The 19,691-nt window shown below is 44.1% G+C and overlaps 1 protein-coding gene across 1 annotated transcript in view; it reads left to right on the forward strand.

Annotated features, from left to right (window-relative positions):
* LOC126354863 (uncharacterized) overlaps positions 1-19,691 on the forward strand; it is a 123,133-nt gene that overhangs the window by 90,750 nt on the left and 12,692 nt on the right. The window lies entirely within an intron of this gene.

Raw genomic sequence — 19,691 nt, forward strand, 5'->3', positions numbered from 1 at the left:
CAAATGTTAAATGCAGAATCAGCAACAGCATCGTCAAATGTAAATAAATATCATCATATGCACAAATCATGTTGTCAGTAGCACCACTGTTCAGAAGAAGCTTGTTTCGCAGCCTCCATTGCTTCCCCATTTCATATGCCTTGTCTTTTTTAAGTTCGGCTAAAACGGCCAGATCCGCAGCTCATGGTCTCGTGCTAGCGTTCTTGCTTCCCGAGCACAGGGTCCTGGATTCGACTCCCAGCAGGGTCAGGGATTTTCACCTGCCCCGAGATGACTGGGTGTTCTCGTCTTCATCATCATCATTCATTGCCATTATGGTCGGAAGAAGGCAATCATGGCAAACCACTACCATCAGGTCCTTGTGTAGTACAGTGGTGCGGGTCTCCCGCATCGTTCCCCTATGTTCTATCAAGAGGCATGGGACTTCATTTCCATTTCCAAAGTGGCCAGAGAAAGCAGTCGTGTGCCTGCTTGTGTGAAAGTGTGTGTGATTTTTTGTTTATTATTTATTTATTTATTCCCCCACCTTTCTCTTCTGAAGAAGGATTTGGTCAAAAGCAAAGTCTTTTCATTGTACCTGTCCGCAACTCAGTGTGTCATCTCTATGTTGAGTAGCAGTGCATCCTTTCCGTAATTGTTGATATTCCAACCTGGAGTTTCCACTGCTAGATGTTATTCAGCTATTAGACTATCTGAACTTTCCAATGTTTGTCTTTTTTATTTTTATTCACTATTTCTGAGAAACGTGTTTCTCATTCTTCCATGTATATTTCTGCTGTTGTGAGTGAGACTTTCTTCCTCATACTTATGAATTGGTCTGGTTCTGCATCCTTCTTAGTATATTCTGCTCATCCCCTTTTAATTGTAGGTTTGTATATACACCTTTTTCCTGCATAGTCAGTTATATCTGACTATCCTATGTTTTTGCTATGTGTAATGCCTGTAGCTCGTAGCATGCACGGTCAAACCATTTTTGTGCTTTTCTTCTTTCGCTTTTTGTGGCTCTCTTTATAACTCCTGTGCATATTTTCAGGGCTTCCTCCAGTTTTCCTTCCTATATTAGTGCTCTTTCAATGTTATCGTAGTTTCGCTGCATTATTTCCAGCTGTGTTTTTAGGAGCAAATATTTGGCCCAATTACTTCTTCCTTGGTTGTAGTGTTTCAGTGGGGAGGCCTGTCGTGATGGGAATACATTTCCTTATGGGGGCTGCTGCTTAGGGCCATAATCCTTCTTGTTTCATTGGCTTTAAGTTTCCTCCTTTGTAAAACACTAAATCAATAATGCCAGTTCAGTTATTTGCTACATAGTTTGGTATTTCCTTTTTGTTCGATTTTCTGAAAGCTTCCTCTTCTAGTGTTTCTAACAGTATGTGTGCTATGGGACTCTTGCTTATCATTTCTACAGTTCAGATCTTTAACTAGTGTATCATTTGTGTCGGATTTAGTTTATTCATTATGTTTTGAATTAGTACTCCTGTGTGTGTGTGTGTGTGTGTGTGTGTGTGTGTGTGTGTGTGTGTGTGTGTGTGTGGGCGTGTGCGTCCACACGCGCTGAGAGGCTTCTTGTAGCAAAGCCATAAAAATTCTTGATACGAGTTTCTTCATCTAAACTGAAGTTAATTGGTAATCTTGTTAAATTAATACTTCCTTCCTTAATGAGTGTGAGTGACGATTAACTTTTATTCTAGATTCAAGTACAGAGATCTGTCATGAGTTGATACTAATTTCACACCAGCAAAAAACTAAGACAACTTTTTTACAATAATTTTTAACGTAAGCTATGTTGATATTGTTGTCTTGAGGTTTCATTGGCGACTTCCGTAGTTTACAGTTCCGAGGCCCTCCTGGATACTCCTTGTGGTGGTGATAGCTGCATGCAGCATGCATCGTTTGGCATTTACCGGCATGATGTGTGGCTTATGAGCTGCCACTCGACCATGAAATCCGAATTTTCTCACCTCCCGCCTAACTGTCATAGTACTTGCAGTGGATCCTCATGCAGTTTGAAATTCCTGTGTGATGGTGTGGATAGATGTCTGCCTGTTACACATTACGATCCTCTTCAATTGTTGGCAGTCTCTGGCAGTCAACAAACAAGGTCGGCCTGTATGCTTTTGTGCTGTACGTGTCCCTTCACATTTCCACTTTACTATCACATTGGAAACAGTGGACCTAGGGATGTTTAGAAGTGTGGAAATCTCGTTTACAGACGTATGACACAAGTGACACCCAATCACTTGACCACGTTCGAAGTCTGTGTGTTCCGCAGAGTGCCCCATTCTGCTCTCTCATGATGTGTAATGACTACTGAGGTTGCTGATATGGAGTACTTGGCAGTAGGTGGAAGCACAATGCACGTAATATGAAAATCATATTTTTTGGGGGGGTGTCCGGATACTTTTGATTACATAGTGTAGCATTAATTACACACACACTTGCTCATTTACAAATGACAATGATGCAGTACATTACACATGTCCAATACTTGTGGGAAATATCCCGAATTTAATTCAGAAAAGTTCTGTTCCTGCACAGCGCTTATTACCACTATTGTGGTAGTTTTATTACCAAATGTACCGCTTTGATAATTCTGTCAGTATTCTCTGTTTACCCCTTTAGGAAGCAGATAACTCCGCCTGTTGTTCTGCTGTCTGTCGGTGTGTCCAGTGGAGTATGGCTGAGTAACCTTGATGTTCTGTATGTTGAGCGGGAATGGTCTCTGTGAATATTACGCCATCAGTTTCTTCCATTATCTCCTTTGGCATGTAAGACAGTGCATTTTTAATTTGTCCGATATTCTGTAATAGTGTGCTTGTGCTATTGTTTGGGTGTGTTTCTCTTTTATTGTTGGAAATGTTTGTTTTTACTTCGCTTCGGCGTCAGCTTTATACCTCCAAAAGTTGTACTTCTGATGTTAGAAGACTGTATAGTGGATGGGCAGAAGGTGGCTACGCAAGCCAAGAAAAATGCTTGTCACGAGAATACTGATACTTGTAATCTACGTCTACATCTACATCCATACTCCGCAAGCCACCTGACGGTGTGTGGCGGAGGGTACCCTGAGTACCTCTATCGGTTCTCCCTTCTATTCCAGTCTCGTATTGTTCGTGGAAAGGATTGTCGGTATGCTTCTGTGTGGGCTCTAATCTCTCTGATTTTATCCTCATGGTCTCTTCGCGAGATATACGTAGGAGGGAGCAATATACTGCTTGACTCTTCGGTGAAGGTATGTTCTCGAAACTTTAACAAAAGCCCGTACCGAGCTACTGAGCATCTCTCCTGCAGAGTCTTCCACTGGAGTTTATCTATCATCTCCGTAACGCTTTCGCAATTACTAAATGATCCTGTAACGAAGCGCGCTGCTCTCCATTGGATCTTCTCTATCTCTTCTATCAACCCTACCTGGTGCGGATCCCACACTGCTGAGCCGTATTCAAGCATTGGGCGAACAAGCGTACTGCAACCTACTTCTTTTGTTGTCGGATTGCATTTCCTTAGAATTCTTCCAATGAATCTCAGTCTGGCATCTGGTTTACCGACGACCAACTTTATATGATCATTCCATTTTAAATCACTCCTAATCCGTACTCCCAGATAATTTATGGAATTAACTGCTTCCAGTTGCTGACCTGCTGTTTTGTAGCTAAATGATAAGGGACCTATCTTTCTATGTATTCTCAATTTGTTTGGGAATTTTCATTGAGGTGTCGATAGTTTTCTGGTATGCATGTGCTTACATACATTTCAGTCAGTCACAGCTGTAGTTTCAGTAGTCTTCGCTTACTCACTGAACATGTGTGCAATTTTTGCCTGTTGTAATTGTTTCAATGATATTATGAACAGGATAGATTGCTACTCACCATATAAAGGAGATCTTGAGTGTACAAGTGTAGTGGTCTTTTAGTTCTCTTTCTTCTTGTCATGTCTGTCCGTGACTCAGTATCTCCTCTATATGGCGAATAACAATCTACCCTTTTTGTAGTATTGCTGTTATTCTGTACTGGACTTCCCATTGTAGTTCTTGTGGTTTATGATAGGTTATCGGTTTCAGAGAGAATATTTGACCATTAAGCTTCCAGTCCTTGTGTATGGGAATTAACTGCAGTAATTATAGCAACAGAGACAACTGCAGTTTATACACACTGATGTTACTTTAATGTGAGTGTGAATAGTTTATTGCTGAAACTACATTTGTATGTAAATTGAACATTTTATAGCAATGTGTGTTGTCTTTCTACCTTTTAAATATTAGATCTTGAGAACTGAATAATTGATTGACAGATTTACATCTACACCTACACCTACATCTACATCTACACACATACTCTGCAAAACACTGTACAGTGCATGGTGGAGAATATGGTTGACACATTTACATCTGCATCTACACATGTACCCCACAAGACAGTGCTCCAGAATTTAGTGCATTGGTCTCTTGTATGCATCTTCCATTCGCCTTCTCTGCAGCAGAGTTCACATGTTAATTCCGCCTCATATGGTTTTATAGTATTACTTCTCAGTACTTAAACAGTGTGATATGTTCACCACTAATCTTGTAATAGATAGTCTTCAGCTCTTTCTCTTTGTTAGGAGCACTACTTTAGCTTTGTTCACATTTATAGAAAGGTAGCAGTATGTTCTTCAAAAAATTATAACAAGCCCCTGTTAATCTCTGTGATAGCACATATGGCCCTAGTAACCTATTGCCAAGAAGGCCTACGCATACATTGATTGAGAATCAATCCTTATGCCTTGTTTCCTGAACTGTTTGGTTATTTTCATCGGCTCACATATGTTGATTATGGAAATTTACAATGCCATCTTGTGTAAACCCTGCTTCATCAGCAAACAAAATTTAGGAGGCAAATTGTGGATGTAGACCATATTGCTGCAAGAACTATGGGGAGAACTGTACTCTGGCAGGATGGTCTGGTGCCCCAAGGGTCTGGGCGTACTGAACATGGTACGGATACAACAATTGCTCAAGAAGTACTGCCAAGACCAGAGGATGACTTAACACCTTCAGTTGCTACTATTCATCGCACACTGGTTCCAGGATTGTTGTCCACTTCACCTAGAATATGCTCCTCCATTCGAGGCGAGCAAACTGAACGAGGCCTTCCACTGTCTACTGTTTTGGTCCTACAGAACCTGTTTCCCCAAGACGCTGGAACAATAGGTTGAACAGATGGTGTCCTGTGAGCTGGAAATCGTTCACAGTACAGGTTATGGGCTCTCACATTAACTCCATCTGCTGAGCCATAGCAGTAAATCATGTCTGCCATTTCCCTTCTGGAATAAAAGGCCTCAGTTTCTAAGTTGTGTCAGAGTATCTGCAGGAGAGAAAGCATGTTGTACAACATCACAATAACACATACTTTTGAATATGACCTGTAAGGAGGTCAAACATCACAAAACTCTCCCAGAATTAGGAGAAATGTACTTGAATGTAAACAGTTGTAACGAGATTACAGTACAAACACACAACATAAACGGAACAACTCCCTGCAGATCACTGAGCCAACTAATGCTTGCATCAATACAGCATGGCAGTATCTCAACTCGCTGTTGACCCTGGTATGACATGAAGTGTCAATGAAATGAAATAATGAGGCTCATATCCACAATCATGTGTTTGTGATGCCTTCCCACCTCACAATATTACATTCCTGTTCCAATGTATCACTTCGTCAACTGTTAGGTTTCGTGACACTTCTTATGCAACTGATGGAGTACCCATTACTCCTTAGAACAGATTCCAAGTGTTACATCTCGTGTCCGAGGTGCTGCAGCTCACATATCTGTCTTGCGTGTGTTACAAGACTGTTGATCATTCCTTTTTTCTTGAATAGGAGTCGATTTGACAGTTTATGCAGATATCAGTCCGTGTGTGTCAGTTTTTTTACACGCACTGTGACCCAGGTTCTCATCATTCCTTGTGACCAGCACATATAGAAAGGGTAATTGTTGGTCCTTGTCTATTTCCATAGTAAATTTCATGTTGACATGGAGGCTGTTCAGATGTCTGAGGGAGTCACCAAGCTGTTCGTCACCGTGTCTCCACATGACGAAGGTGCCGTTGACGTACTTGTACCACACTTCAGGTTTCCAAGGTGTCAAGTCCAATCCCTGTCTCTCAAAATTATCAACCACTGGACTAAGTGGACCACCCATGGCAACACCTTTCAGCTGTTTTTAGAATCGCCATTCCATGTAAAGTAGCTTGTGGGGTAAGACATGCAAGAAAGAGCTTGGTGATATCCTGCAGGCAAATGAAACTGATGTTCTCCAGAGAGCCATTGAGCGATAAAAGAAAAATAAAAATAAAAAATTTAAAGCTGACCAGAATGTCATTTGATCCAAGTTTAGGCTCTCCAGTTTCTCCCTCACTGCGGGTCTGGGGTTAAGAATAGGACAGAGGTTTTCCTGCCTGTTGTAAGAGTGGACTAAAAGGAGTCTCTCAAGTTTCGGCCTTTACGTGATGGTCCCCTATGGGGTTTGACCTCCATTTTTCAAAATTTTGACAAAGAGTGAGCCAATTGAGGAAGGGCCCCTTACATGGTGTATCGTGTCCATTGTGCATTGAGATCTTTAGACACTTTCTCATCATTGCGTTGCAGTCGTGCCCATTCTCCATCTCTTCGGTGAGGACACCTTCCTGGGTGCGCTTTCCACCATGCACTATGCAGTGTCACTTTCTGTGCCGACGATGTCCATGGACTTCTTTGTACATCATATTCAGCACAGTAGCCAGTCCATTGTGGTGGGGCCGCCATGTACCCAGTTGCTTGTAGCCCCCTGACAACACAGGGATTGCTCTGCTGATGCCTGCACTTCTAACTCCCCATGTATGCCAAGGAGTAGATGCCCATCACCCTGGGGCATCAGGACTCTCAGCAATGGCCACCCGTGGGGAGGGCCCCTGGTTGGAGTGGGTGGTATCAGGGCAGATGACACGCCATGAAGTGTAGTACGTCATCTCTTGCTGGTGGTCCACCGCCAGCAGTCCCTAAGCAGGCAAAGTCTTTCTTTAATGCTAAGAAATATGACCCCAAGTCATTTCCCTTCCTGGCCACACCATGGGAGGAATGCCAGACTAAGGATGGCATGAAGCTTATTCGTCCCGGTACCTCATATGTACGAGAGTTGATGGGGAATCTTTTACGTCCCTGAAGCCTCAGTTTTTTGTGGAGCATTAGGAGGACAAGTTCGGGGAGGTGGAGGGCTTGTCCAGAATGCGCTCTGTGTCAGTTTTGATAAAAACAGAATCCTCTGCCCAGTCACGGGCTTTACTCGCTTGTGGCAAGTTGGGGGATGTTTCTGTTACCACCATAAGAGTTTAAACATGGACCAGTGTATTATATTCCACAGGAACCTTCTTTTGCAGTCTGACGACAAGCTGCACACCAATTTAGAGCAGCAAGGTGTTCATTTCCTCTGTCGTGTCCATCGGGCTCTGAGGGATAACCAGGTTGCCATCGGTGCCTTGATCTTGGTCTTCAAGGGTGACACATTGCCCGAGAAGGTCAAGATGATGGTCTACCGCTGTGACGTCAAGCCATATATCCATCCCCCAATGCGATGCTTTAAGTGCTGGAAGTTCGGCCATATGTCTTCCTGCTGTACTTCCAGCCCCACTTCTCGAGATTGTGGATGTCCATCACATCCCAATACTCCATGCGCCCCACCTCCCATTTGTGTCAACTGCGAAGGGCATCATTCACCTTGCTTGCCAGACTGGAGGATTTTACAGAAAGGGAGGAAAATCATGTAATGTAAGACCCTGAACTGACTGACCTACACCTAGGCTAAGAGGAAATTTGAGTGCCTACATCCTGTGGCTATGACCTCATATGCCACTGGTACGAGAACAGTTTTCACCCTATCAGTTCCTCAAATTCGTGTCGCCTCTCAGAACCGGGAGACTATACCTGCCCCTTTGATGGTGGGGGCGGGGGGGGTGGGGCATCTTTTCCTGTTACTCCCCCACCACCTACTTCAGGAGCAATACCCCCTCCCCCAACTGTCCCCACTTCTGAGCCAGAGAAGCATAACGCTTCTTCAGCTCCTCTCGCTAGGACGGGGTCCCTTGGGTCACTCCCTTCCCATATTTCTGCTAGTGGAAAAGATGACACTGCCAGTGGCTGAAGAGCCCAAAAGCAGCTGGTCGTAGGGCTTCACACTCGTCCTCAGTCCCGGAGACTGATAATGAAGTCCTCCCAGCGAGGGAAACCCAAGGAACAGTACAAGAAATTAAAAAAGAAGAACCCTTAAGAACAAGGAACTTGCAGTGGCACCCACACCACCACTACCTACAAGCTCTGTGTCTGAGGATATGGTGGAGATTCTGGTGCCTGCTGAGGACCTGGATCTGGCCGGACTCTGAGACACATTGGATATAGACTGCTTAGGCAAAAAGTCGATGGCGGCAAGTGACCCTGAGACATAGGCTACTTAATTGAGTGTTTCATGCCTTCCCAGTCTCATGGCCACATCATCCTGCAGTGGAATTGTGACAGTTTTTTTTTTCCACCGCCTGGCTGAGCTACGGCAACTGTTAAGCTTTACACCTGCTTTCTGCATTGCCCTTCAGGAAACCTGGTACCCGGCAATGCGGACCCTGTCCTCTGTGGCTATGAAGGATAAAACAGGAACCATAGTGACTACAATGGAGTGTCAGGTGGAGATCGCATTTATGTCCTAAACTCAGTCTGTAGTGAACATGTGCCCCTTCAAACCCCTCTTGAAGCTATGGTTGTCAGAATAAGGACGACACAGGAAATAATTGTCTACAACGTATATCTTCATCCAGATGGTGCAGTACCCCTGAATGTATTAGCTGCACTGATTGATCAACTCCCTAAACCTTTCCTACTGTAGGGAGATTTTAACGCCCATAACCCCTTGTGGGGTGTCACCGTGCTTACTGGCTGAGGCAAAGATGTCGAAACTGCACTGTCTCAGTCCGCCTCTGCCTCTTAAATACTGTAGCTGCCACACATTTCAGTGAGGCTTGAGGCAGTTACTCGGCCATTGATTTATCAATTTGCAGCCCAGGATTTCTCCCACATATCCACTTGAGAGCACATGACGACCTGTGTGGTAGTGACCACTTCCCCATCTTCCTGTCACTGCCCTGGCTTCAGGCCATGGACGCTTGCCCAGATGGGCTTTAAACAAGGCAGACTGGGGAAACTTTCACCTCTGATGTCATCGTTGACTTTGGCCCCACTTGGTAATATGGATGTAATGGTTGTGCAGGTGACTATCACAATCATTTCTGCAGCAGAAAACGCAATTCCCCGCTCTTTAGGGTGTCCCTGGCAAAAGACAGTCCCTTGGTGGTCGCCGGAAGTTGATGAGGCAATTACAGAGTGTTGGCGAGCTCTACAGCTACATAAGCAACATGCTTCCCTAGAACATCTGATAGCCCTTAAGCAGCACCGTGCCCGTATTCACCAGCTTATAAAACGACAAAAACAAGAGTGTTGGGAGAGGCATGTGTCGACCATTGAGTGCCATACGTCACCTTCCCAAGTCTGGATGAAGATCAGACATCTTTTTGGGTACCAGACCCCAACAGGTGTCCCTAGCGTTACCATCAATGGCGTGCTATGTACCGACGCAAATGCGATTGCTGAGCACTATGCTCGAGCCTCTGCATCGGAGAACTACCCCCAGCCTTTCACACCTACAAACAGCGGATGGAAAGGAAAGTCCTCTCATTCACTACACACCACAATGAACCCCATAATGCCCCATTTACAGAGTGGAAGCTCGTCAGCGCACTTGCACATAGCGCTGACACAGCTCCTAGGCCGGATCGGATCCACAGACATCTTTCGTCTACATCTACATCTACATTTATACACCGCAAGCCACCCAACGGTGTGTGGCGGAGGGCACTTCACGTGCCACTGTCATTACCTCCCTTTCCTGTTCCACTCCCGTATGGTTCGTGGGAAGAACGACTGGCTGAAAGCCTCCGTGCACGCTCTAATCTCTCTAATTTTACATTCGTGATCTCCTCGGGAGGTATAAGTTGGGGGAAGCAATATATTCAATACCTCACCCAGAAACGCACCCTCTCGAAACCTGGCGAGCAAGCTACACCGCGATGCAGAGCGCCTCTCTTGCAGAGTCTGCCACTTGAGTTTGTTAAACATCTCCGTAACGCTATCACGGTTTCCAAATAACCCTGTAACGAAACGCGCCACTCTTCTTTGGATCTTCTCTATCTCCTCCGTCAACCCGATCTGGTACGAATCCCACACTGATGAGCAATACTCAAGTATAGGTCGAACTAGTGTTTTGTAAGCCACCTCCTTTGTTGATGGACTACATTTTCTAAGGACTCTCCCAATGAATCTCAACCTGGTACCCACCTTACCAACAATTAATTTTATATGATCATTCCACTTCAAATCGTTCCGCACGCATACTCCCAGATATTTTACAGAAGTAACTGCTACCAGTGTTTGTTCCGCTATCATATAATCATACAATAAAGGATCCTTCTTTCTATGTATTCGCAATACATTACATTTGTCTATGTTAAGGGTCAGTTGCCACTCCCTGCACCAAGTGCCTATCCGCTGCAGATCTTCCTGCATTTCGCTACAATTTTCTAATGCTGCAACTTCTCTGTATACTACAGCATCATCCGCGAAAAGCTGCATGGAACTTCCGACACTATCTACTAGGTCATTTATATATATTGTGAAAAGCAATGGTCTCATAACACTCCCCTGTGGCACACCAGAGGTTACTTTAACGTCTGTAGACGTCTCTCCATTGAGAACAACATGCTGTGTTCTGTTTGCTAAAAACTCTTCAATCCAGCCACACAGCTGGTCTGATATTCCGTAGGCTCTTACTTTGTTTATCAGGCGACAGTGCGGAACTGTATCAAACCCCTTTCGGAAGTCTAGGAAAATAGCATCTACCTGGGAGCCTGTATCTATTATTTTCTGGGTCTCATGAACAAGTAAAGCGTGTTGGGTCTCACACGATCGCTGTTTCCGGAATCCATGTTGATTACTACAGAGTAGATTCTGGGTTTCCAAAAATGATATGATACTCGAGCAAAAAACATGTTCTAAAATTCTTCAACAGATCGACATCAGAGATATAGGTCTATAGTTTTGCGCATCTGCTCGACGAGCCTTCTTAAAGACTGAGACCACCTGCGCTCTTTTCCAATCATTTGGAACCTTCCGTTCCTCTAGAGACTTGCGGTATATGGCTGTTAGAAGGGGGGCAAGTTCTTTCGTGTACTCTGTGTAGAATCTGACTACAAGCGCCTTCTCCTTGTGATCTTCAACTGGATCTGGTGCGATGGCGTCTTTCCATTGCAGTGGCGGGAGAGCATCATTGTTCTAGTGCTCAGACCCGGCAAAAACCCGCTTGATGTGGATAACTATCGGACCATCAGCCTCACCAACATTGTTTGTAAGCTGCTGGAACATATGGTGTGTCGGCGGTTGGGTTGGGTTCTGGAGTCACGTGGCCTACTGGCTCCATGTCAGGGCGGCTTCACTCTACCAATGATAATCTTGTATCTCTCAAATCTGCCATCGGAACAGCCTTTTCCAGACGCCAACACCTTGTTGCAGTCTTTTTTTATCTAAGCAAAATGTATGACACCACCTGGCGACATCATATCCTTGCCACATTATATGGATGGGGTCTTAGAGGCCCGCTCCGATTTTTTATCCAGAACTTCCTGTCACTCCGTACTTTCCATGTCCAAGTTGGTGCCTTCCTTAGTTCCCTCCATATCCAGGAGAATGGGGTCCTGCAGGGCTCTATATTGAGTGTATCACTATTTTTAGTGGCCATTAATGATCTAGCAGCAGCTGTAGGACCGTCTGTCTCACCCTCTCTGTGTGAAGACGACTTCTGCATTTCATACTGCTCAACCAGCACTGGTGTTGCCGAGTGGTGCCTACAGGGAGCCATCCACAAGGCGCAGTCATGGGCTCTCGCCCACGGCTTCCAGTTTTTGGCCGCTAAGTCGTGTGTCATGCACTTCTGTCAGCATCGTACTGTTCATCAGGAACCAAAACTTTACCTTCATGACGATCCATTCACTGTAGTGGAGACATATTGATTCTTAGGACTGGTTTTCGACACCCAGTTGACTGGGCTACCTCACCTTCGTCAGCTTAAGTGGAAGTGCTGGCAGCACCTCAGTGCCCTCCGCTGCCTGAGCAACACCAACTGGGGTGCAGATCGCTCTACTCTGCTGCAACTCTACAAAGCCCTTGTTCAATCCCGCCTTGACTGTGGGAGTCTGATTTATGGTTTGGAGGCGCCCTCAGTGTTGTGTGTACTCGATCCAGTGCACCACTGTGGCATTTGTCTAGTGATGGGAGCTATTAGAAGAGTGCTGTGCCCAGTGTCCTGGTGGAGGCCGGAATCCCTTCATTGTAGATCGGAGGTGCCAAACTGCTCGCCAGTTATGTTGCACACATTGATAGTTCACCTGAGCATTCAAATTAGCGTCTCCTTTTTCCACCCGTGGCAGTTCATCTTCTGCATCGGCAGCCCAGGTCAGAGCTAACGATTGCCATTCGCGTGCGATCCCTTCTGTCTGAACTGGAGTCCTTCCCTTTACCACATCCCATCCAGGTCCGTCCGAATACACCTCCGTGGTGTACACCTAGGCTGCATATTCACCTGGACCTTTCACATGACCTAAGGACTCAGTTACTCCTGCCACTCTCCGCTGTCACTTACACTGTGTTCTTGATATGTTCTGGGGCTCTGAAGCGGTTTACACCGATGGCTCAATGGCTGATGGTCAAGTTGGCTTCGCCTACGTCCACAGAGGCCATTTTGAACAGCATTCCTTTCCCAATGGCTGCAGTGTATTCACTACAGAGCTGGTGGCCATCTCTCATGCATTTCAGTATATCTGTTCATGCCCCGAGGAATCTTTTTTTTCTGTGTACTTGAGCATCGTACAAGCTGTTAACCAGCACTACCTTTGTCATTCCTTGGTAGCATCCATCCTGGAGTCCGTCTATGCCCTAGACCGGTCCCATCATTCAGTGGTGTTTGTATGGTCCCCAGGACATGTCAGCATCCCAGGCAACGAGCTTGCTGACAGGTTGGCCCAACAGGCTACACGGAAACTGCTTCTGGAGATGGTCATCTCTGAATCTGACCTGCATTCTGACTTAGCCTGTATGGTTTTTTGGCTTTGGAAGATGGAGTGGCATAACAACAAACTGTGTGTCATAAGGAGACTACGAATGTGTGGAAGTCTTACATGCGGGCCTCTCGCAGGGAATCGGTTGTCCTCTGCCAGCTCCCCATTGACCACACTTGGGCGACCCACGGTTACCTCCTGCGCTGTGAAGACCCGCCTGAGTGTCGGTGTGGTGCCGGTTAACAGTGGCCCATATTCTGGTGCACTGTCCCATTTTCACTGCCCAGTGATGAAATCTTGGGTTATTAGAATTGTTGCCTCTAATTTTATCTGACTATGCCTCATTGGCTGATTTAGTTTTATGTTTTATTTGTGAGGGTGGGTTTTATCATTTGATCTAAGTTTTACTGATGTCCTTTGTCCCTCTCTGTCCTCCCCCCAGTACTTCTAGGGTGGAGGTTTTAATGTGTTGCGGAGTGGCTGGCTTCTCCTTTTTTATTCTCATGGTCAGCCTGCCAAGGTAATCCACTTTGTTGTTTTAATCGCTTCATCCTGTTTCTTGTGTTTCTGTGGTTTTCTTGCCCTGTTTTGTCCATTTAAATGTTTGTTGCCTTTCATCGTTCTTGTGGTTTCTCCTTTCATTCTGTTTTGAGTTGTCAGTCATGTTTTATTCTCACACTTGTGTTACTTTTGTATTCGGAACAAGGGACTGATGACCTCGTAGTTTGGTCCTTTTCCCCTCTTTTAATTCAATCAATCTTCAGCTTCTCGATGAATTGTCGGTCTTTCCAATGTGCAGCTGAAGCAGAGAGACCAAGTATTTCACAGTTTATACATAAGTGATCCAGGAGTACTCTCATTCGGTCGTAATATGACATCATTTTTATAGATTTTTGGTAACCCATACAGCCGAGTTGGTAGGGCTTTTGTGTTTTGTGGATTCCTCAGTTTGCGTGCTGAGAGAGAAGATCAGATTTAGTAGGTCATGTATCTTCTGCCCAGATCCGCACAAGACAAAAGAAGGCCACTCACAATACTGTAAATATACTATTTACTTTGTATATTTGGAAACGTCTATGTTAGAGTGACTGGACAGTCCATCATTACCAGGATCATCAAACGTAAACAGCATTGCAGGTTAAGACAGGTGGAGAAATCAGCCATGGCAGAGCAATGCTGTGTGAGACTGACCACATAAAATTCACCGGTACAGAGATTCTCATTGCGCAGAAGAGCTGCCACGCCTGCTTGTAAAGGAAGCCATAGAAATTCACAAATGTGTCAGTAGTTTCAACAAATTTGCAGCAAACAATCATTGCAGGTAGCAATGGATCAAGGGGAGATCCACAGCAGTAATGACTAGGGTTAAAGCCCTCACGTGTTGGCGTAAAAGATACAGACAACTCCGGCCACATGGTTGTCTCTAGTCTATCACCAATAGTGGAGGTTGAATCTTTGACAATGCCAGCCACTTGTGCTGGCAAAACATCAGGAAAGTTGTTCAATGTTGAATGAAGATTGCAAGACAAAAGCCAAACAGGCAATTTGTCAACAAATGACAAAAATCTCACCAATTTTGAGTGTACATTGTGTGCTTCAATGTTAGGACCTACCTAGAAGAAAATAACCTTCTCCATGGAAGTCTGGATTAGTTCAAAAAAGTCAACTACACAGTGCTCAACTTGTGCAGTTTACACACAATATCCTGAATGCCTACACACAATATCCTGAATGCCATGGATAAATGAAATGGGTTGATTGGGTATTTCTAGTCTTTCAAAAGGCTTCTGATTCATTGCCAAGTTGACATCTTTTAAAGAACAGGATCAAAAATTTATTGACTGACAGGACACAGTTTGTAATCCTGGATAGAAAGCTGTCTACAGTCACTGAAACGATATCTAGTATACCCTCGGGCAATGGTGTTCATGTTATACATTAACAGCAATCTCATACTTTTCACAGAGGATGTAGTTACCTATGAACAAATTATTTCCAGAAAAAATTGCAGCATTATCCATTGTGATCTTGACAAAGTATCGGCTTGGCACAAAGAGTAGCTAGCCCTTAATGTAGAGAACTACAAAGCTGGCCACTGTGTGTGATGTAAAATTGCTAAAGTCAATAAACACCGGCAAGTGTGAGGTCTTGATGCCCAGAGTCCAGGGAGACCAATGTTCGAGAGGCTCATGATGATAACTGGCAGCTCGTAGTTGCAGAGATGTGATGTCCAGGATGTAATGGCAGCTGGAACTGTTTGGCTGATGTGATCCTCATTCAGTTTGGTGAACTGAACTGGCCACATAGTGGCTGGCTGGTATCCTAAACACATGCTCAGTGGATGGATATCTCCTCGGCACTCGGACATGTGATTCGTGGATGCAAAGTGGTGCCTGCAATTGCGGTGCTGTTGATGGCAATAAATGTGCCACTGGCAGGAAGGCCGGCACCTCTTGTGGCAAATCTAGTGCCACTCGTTTTTGTAGTAGCTGCAGCAGGTTCCCTCAGTGACAGAATTGGGTGTCGATGTCGTTACCCGGAGAGTTTATGTTCGATCTTCTCAAGTCAGTGTTGCCAGTGGCCCAGAGCTTCAGCAACTCGCCAGACACACCTATATTAATGGTAGCTGTTGTTGCAGGTGGTAGTGTTGCGACATGGCACAGAGAGAGATGGCAAACGCTTTGTGGTGGCACCAGTGCGCTCTCGGTCCCTGTCCCGTGCGTCACACTCCAGCCATTGCTGACCCTGGAAACTGGGGTGAGCGATACACCAAACCACTGTTCCTGCTTCTGATTCTCCCTCTTAGAAGTTATATGTTAACCTCATCATGTCTAAACTAACATGTAAATAGACACTAGATATTCTATGAAGATCCCAAAACTCGTGCCACTAGTGGACGTGGCATAAATATGCTATTGGCCGGATCGTCACATGGTACACTGTAGCATGCCTGAGCACATTGCCTCACCTCCCGCCTTCTTATATGCACACCACTGTAATGAATGGGTGATTCCAGGAAGTGTGCTAAGAAGTGAGAAGCCTCGAGCAGCCTTGTCGTGCCCACAACATATTGTACAAGTCTCTTCACACCTCCTTGTCACTTTTTCTTGCTGGTGGGTGTTGGCATCAGACTTCGTCCCTGAGGAACTCAAACGTAAAATGGATTTTGTTGCAATCATTTGCACAACTAGAATTCCCTGAACCTATATGTTGAGTACTGATAAGTAAGTTTCACTCCCCAACATTTCACTTCCACAAACCACAGTTTCTTCAGCACCCAACATACTTTTACTCTTGCTCACAAACTTGTGGTTATCAGTATTGTGTCTCAGTTGTTTCATTTGCGTTTGTGTTGTAATCATCTTTATAATTTTAAAAAATGGGGGGTTATTTTTGACGGATGTTGGATGTTTCCACAGTCGGTTTTGCCGTTTGCTCTCGGGCCGTCAGAATGCTGTTGGATGGAGTCACCTGTTGCATGATAATGCCAGTCCATACCCTACCAGTTGGGCGAAGGCAATGCTTCAGTGATTTGGTTGGAAACACTGCAGCATACACCATACAGTCAATATCTTTCACTGTGTGATTTTCACATTTGCTTTCACCTGGAGAAAGATGCACTTGGATGTTGGTTTCAGTCAGATGATGAAGTGCAAGAGAGGTTGCCATTCTAGATCCATCATGTGCCGACCGTGCCATTCCATGGTTCTGTTGGGGCAGGTGTTCAGTTTTCAATTGACTGCCACTAATAGTAATTTATTTATGTATAAATTATGATGTAAACTATTGTACAGAAAGACAAGTGTATTGTTTCAAATTAAATCCACTGAAGATGCCGTAAAATGACCTGGAACAATAAATAAATATAAATTACAGCAAGAAAAAGGTGTTTCAGTTTGATAGGAATAGATATGACCTTAATTTGTATCTGTTGTTAATTTTATTATTTCTTATTTGCTTCATATTAGTGGGTAAGCGCTCAAAGATCTTTTTGACTGTATAATTCACTTATTTTTAGGCTGCATTAAGGCAGTGTGATGGATTTTGCAAGCCATTACAGAGCTCACGTGTTTAAGAGGATCTGCAGTGTATGACTTCCAGTTCAGGTTCTTCACTTGGCATACACATAAGCAGTGTAACTTCTTGGACTGCCACCTCAATGCTGACACTCTCAAATGTGTGTGATAAATAGTCCTTGGGAAGGACTATCCAGTGTACGTTCACAAACTGATCTTATTGCGTTTCAGTTAACTGCACAGCTCATAGTACCCTTATATATGTTCACCACACAAATGCTGCTGTTTCTGCATTTACAATTTTTTGTATTCAACTAGAGAAATATTGTGTGTGCTACAGAAAATTGTGATAAGGCAATTTAGTGGATATTATTATTTACAGCCCCAGGTTTTGATAGAGATGCTCGAACAGTGGGACATGTGTGAAAAACAAAAACATGTAATACATATTACAAGATAAATGATAACCTAGCGACCCCTTCCACAGATCCTAAGTGTGATGAGTTGCAAGAATGTGGCAGAAGTAAAAAATGAGGATATTTTGGTTATTGTTATTTGTGGTCCAGTCTTTTCGGGGTCGAGAATGTCATCCACATTTCCCACACTGCCTTCCAGAAGTGAAACTGATAAGGGTGACAACAGGGTGAGTTCCCCTCCAGTCTGTGGACAGTTTGCAAGAAAAAGACATAAATGACCAACAAAGCCTGGATTGGCATGAAGCACGTCACACTGCACTGCTTGCCAAACTTGGCTGCAAAGGGGTTTATTAAAAAGCTGTAAATGCAAACGAACTGAAGTGCTTAAGGTAGCTCCAAGGCAGCATTGTTGAAAGAGAAACAGTTTACAAGGCTTACACAACTGTATGTACAGTAGTGGGTATTGTGTAGCATAATAGTGCTTGCCTCAAATGGTTCTGTAAGAGGTTTATCAGTGGGCTTGAAAGAGTTGGCTACCAAGAAATTGTTTACTCTCCATAAACTGCACTTATTTAGTAGCTTAACTTTGTATGATTGCTGGCACGACAATGAAAATGTGTGTTCCTGAATGGTGTAGAATCTTACAGATATGAGGTTATAAGTATGGTAATGGAAAGTCCTTGTTGGAATACAAATAATGGAAGAAGCACAGATAACATCTTGCCACATAGCTAATGAGTAATTTCCGAAGCTTCGTAAATGAAGCTAGCTGGTACTTTGTGTTATTAGGTCCCAAGTTATCCACATCCTCGGAAATTCATAAGTTAGCGACACAAGTAGGTGATTGCAAAGATGAACATAGACGCCAGGCTATGCAACATCTGTTATCGACACCTTGCAGAAGTACTCGACAGTCAATCTGTAACGATAACTGGGGGTTTAGATATCACACTGTAGATGATAATCAATGCTTTCAACGTAATTTATTTCTCGTTTTATTCACAGCAATTTAAGCTGTGTTATTTGGTCCCAACCGAACCACAACCTCAACAATTACAACACACTGTATTTGGAAAAAATCATGATTGTGACTATCAACAAATTTACATAAAAAGGTATTACTGTAATTGAAGTAGTAATACGAAAGTAATCACTTCATATCTTCTGCAGAAGAGCCAGAGGCACTGTAAGTGCCCTTTGCGGTCTTTTAGTTATATTTGCGTGTGAAATCTATTACTCCGCTAGTGGCCTAACTTTGTATAAATCTGTTGCTTGTAAAATTTTTGGTATCCGAAATAAATGCTCTCTCCGTCGAAAAGCTGCTAAACTGCAGGAAAATCACCTATTTACATAGGCCGCCACGTGACGTCGAGGTTTCTCAATAAGCATGTTGTGAGGTCGTGTTGGTGGTGAGAATTTTGTCTGCAAACATCCGGAGCGAAACTTATATTTTCCCCAAGCCCACTCCTTTTATGTTAGTGTTTTGGTGCGTTTCGGCCCCCTTATTCTTAATTTCATCATTTTGCTTTGTTTTAGTGGAAAATAACAAATGTTCAATGACGACTTGAATTTTTTTTCCATTGGGTGTTCCTTCTTTGAGCGAGGCCACCTGTCCGAAAGCAACAAATGATTCAGATTTTCCAATAACGACAGATCTGGCGCCCTACACTGTCTATAAATAAGAAAGTAAATCGAAAATGTAATTTTCAATCAGTAACATTTTATTAACTGCAAAACTCAGCACTCTTAAAGGAGAAAAATGAAGTTGTTTATGGCGCTATTTGCTACGTAGAGGGGAAAAAAGCGTTATGGGGCAATCTAAACAGACGTGTGGGAATGACGTAGTCTAGGTCGAGTAGAATGATGTACATTGTAACACAACGTGGCGAAGTATTCCACTCTGTATTGCCGTGAATATAAATAGAATATGTAAAAGAAACGTCGCGGTCTTTGTTTTCCGAAAGGCAAGTTGGAACTGATTCAGGCGTCGGGAGCTAACGTCGTTGAAGGGATCGTCAACTACCGACCAAACCGATAGATGTCGCTATGGTCACGCTACCATGATCCTTTGCGAGTTGTTGGCACTAGACGCCTGTGGTGAAC

This window comes from Schistocerca gregaria, chromosome 3, assembly GCF_023897955.1.
Source record: "Schistocerca gregaria isolate iqSchGreg1 chromosome 3, iqSchGreg1.2, whole genome shotgun sequence".
In the NCBI taxonomy this organism is placed as follows: domain Eukaryota; kingdom Metazoa; phylum Arthropoda; class Insecta; order Orthoptera; family Acrididae; genus Schistocerca; species Schistocerca gregaria.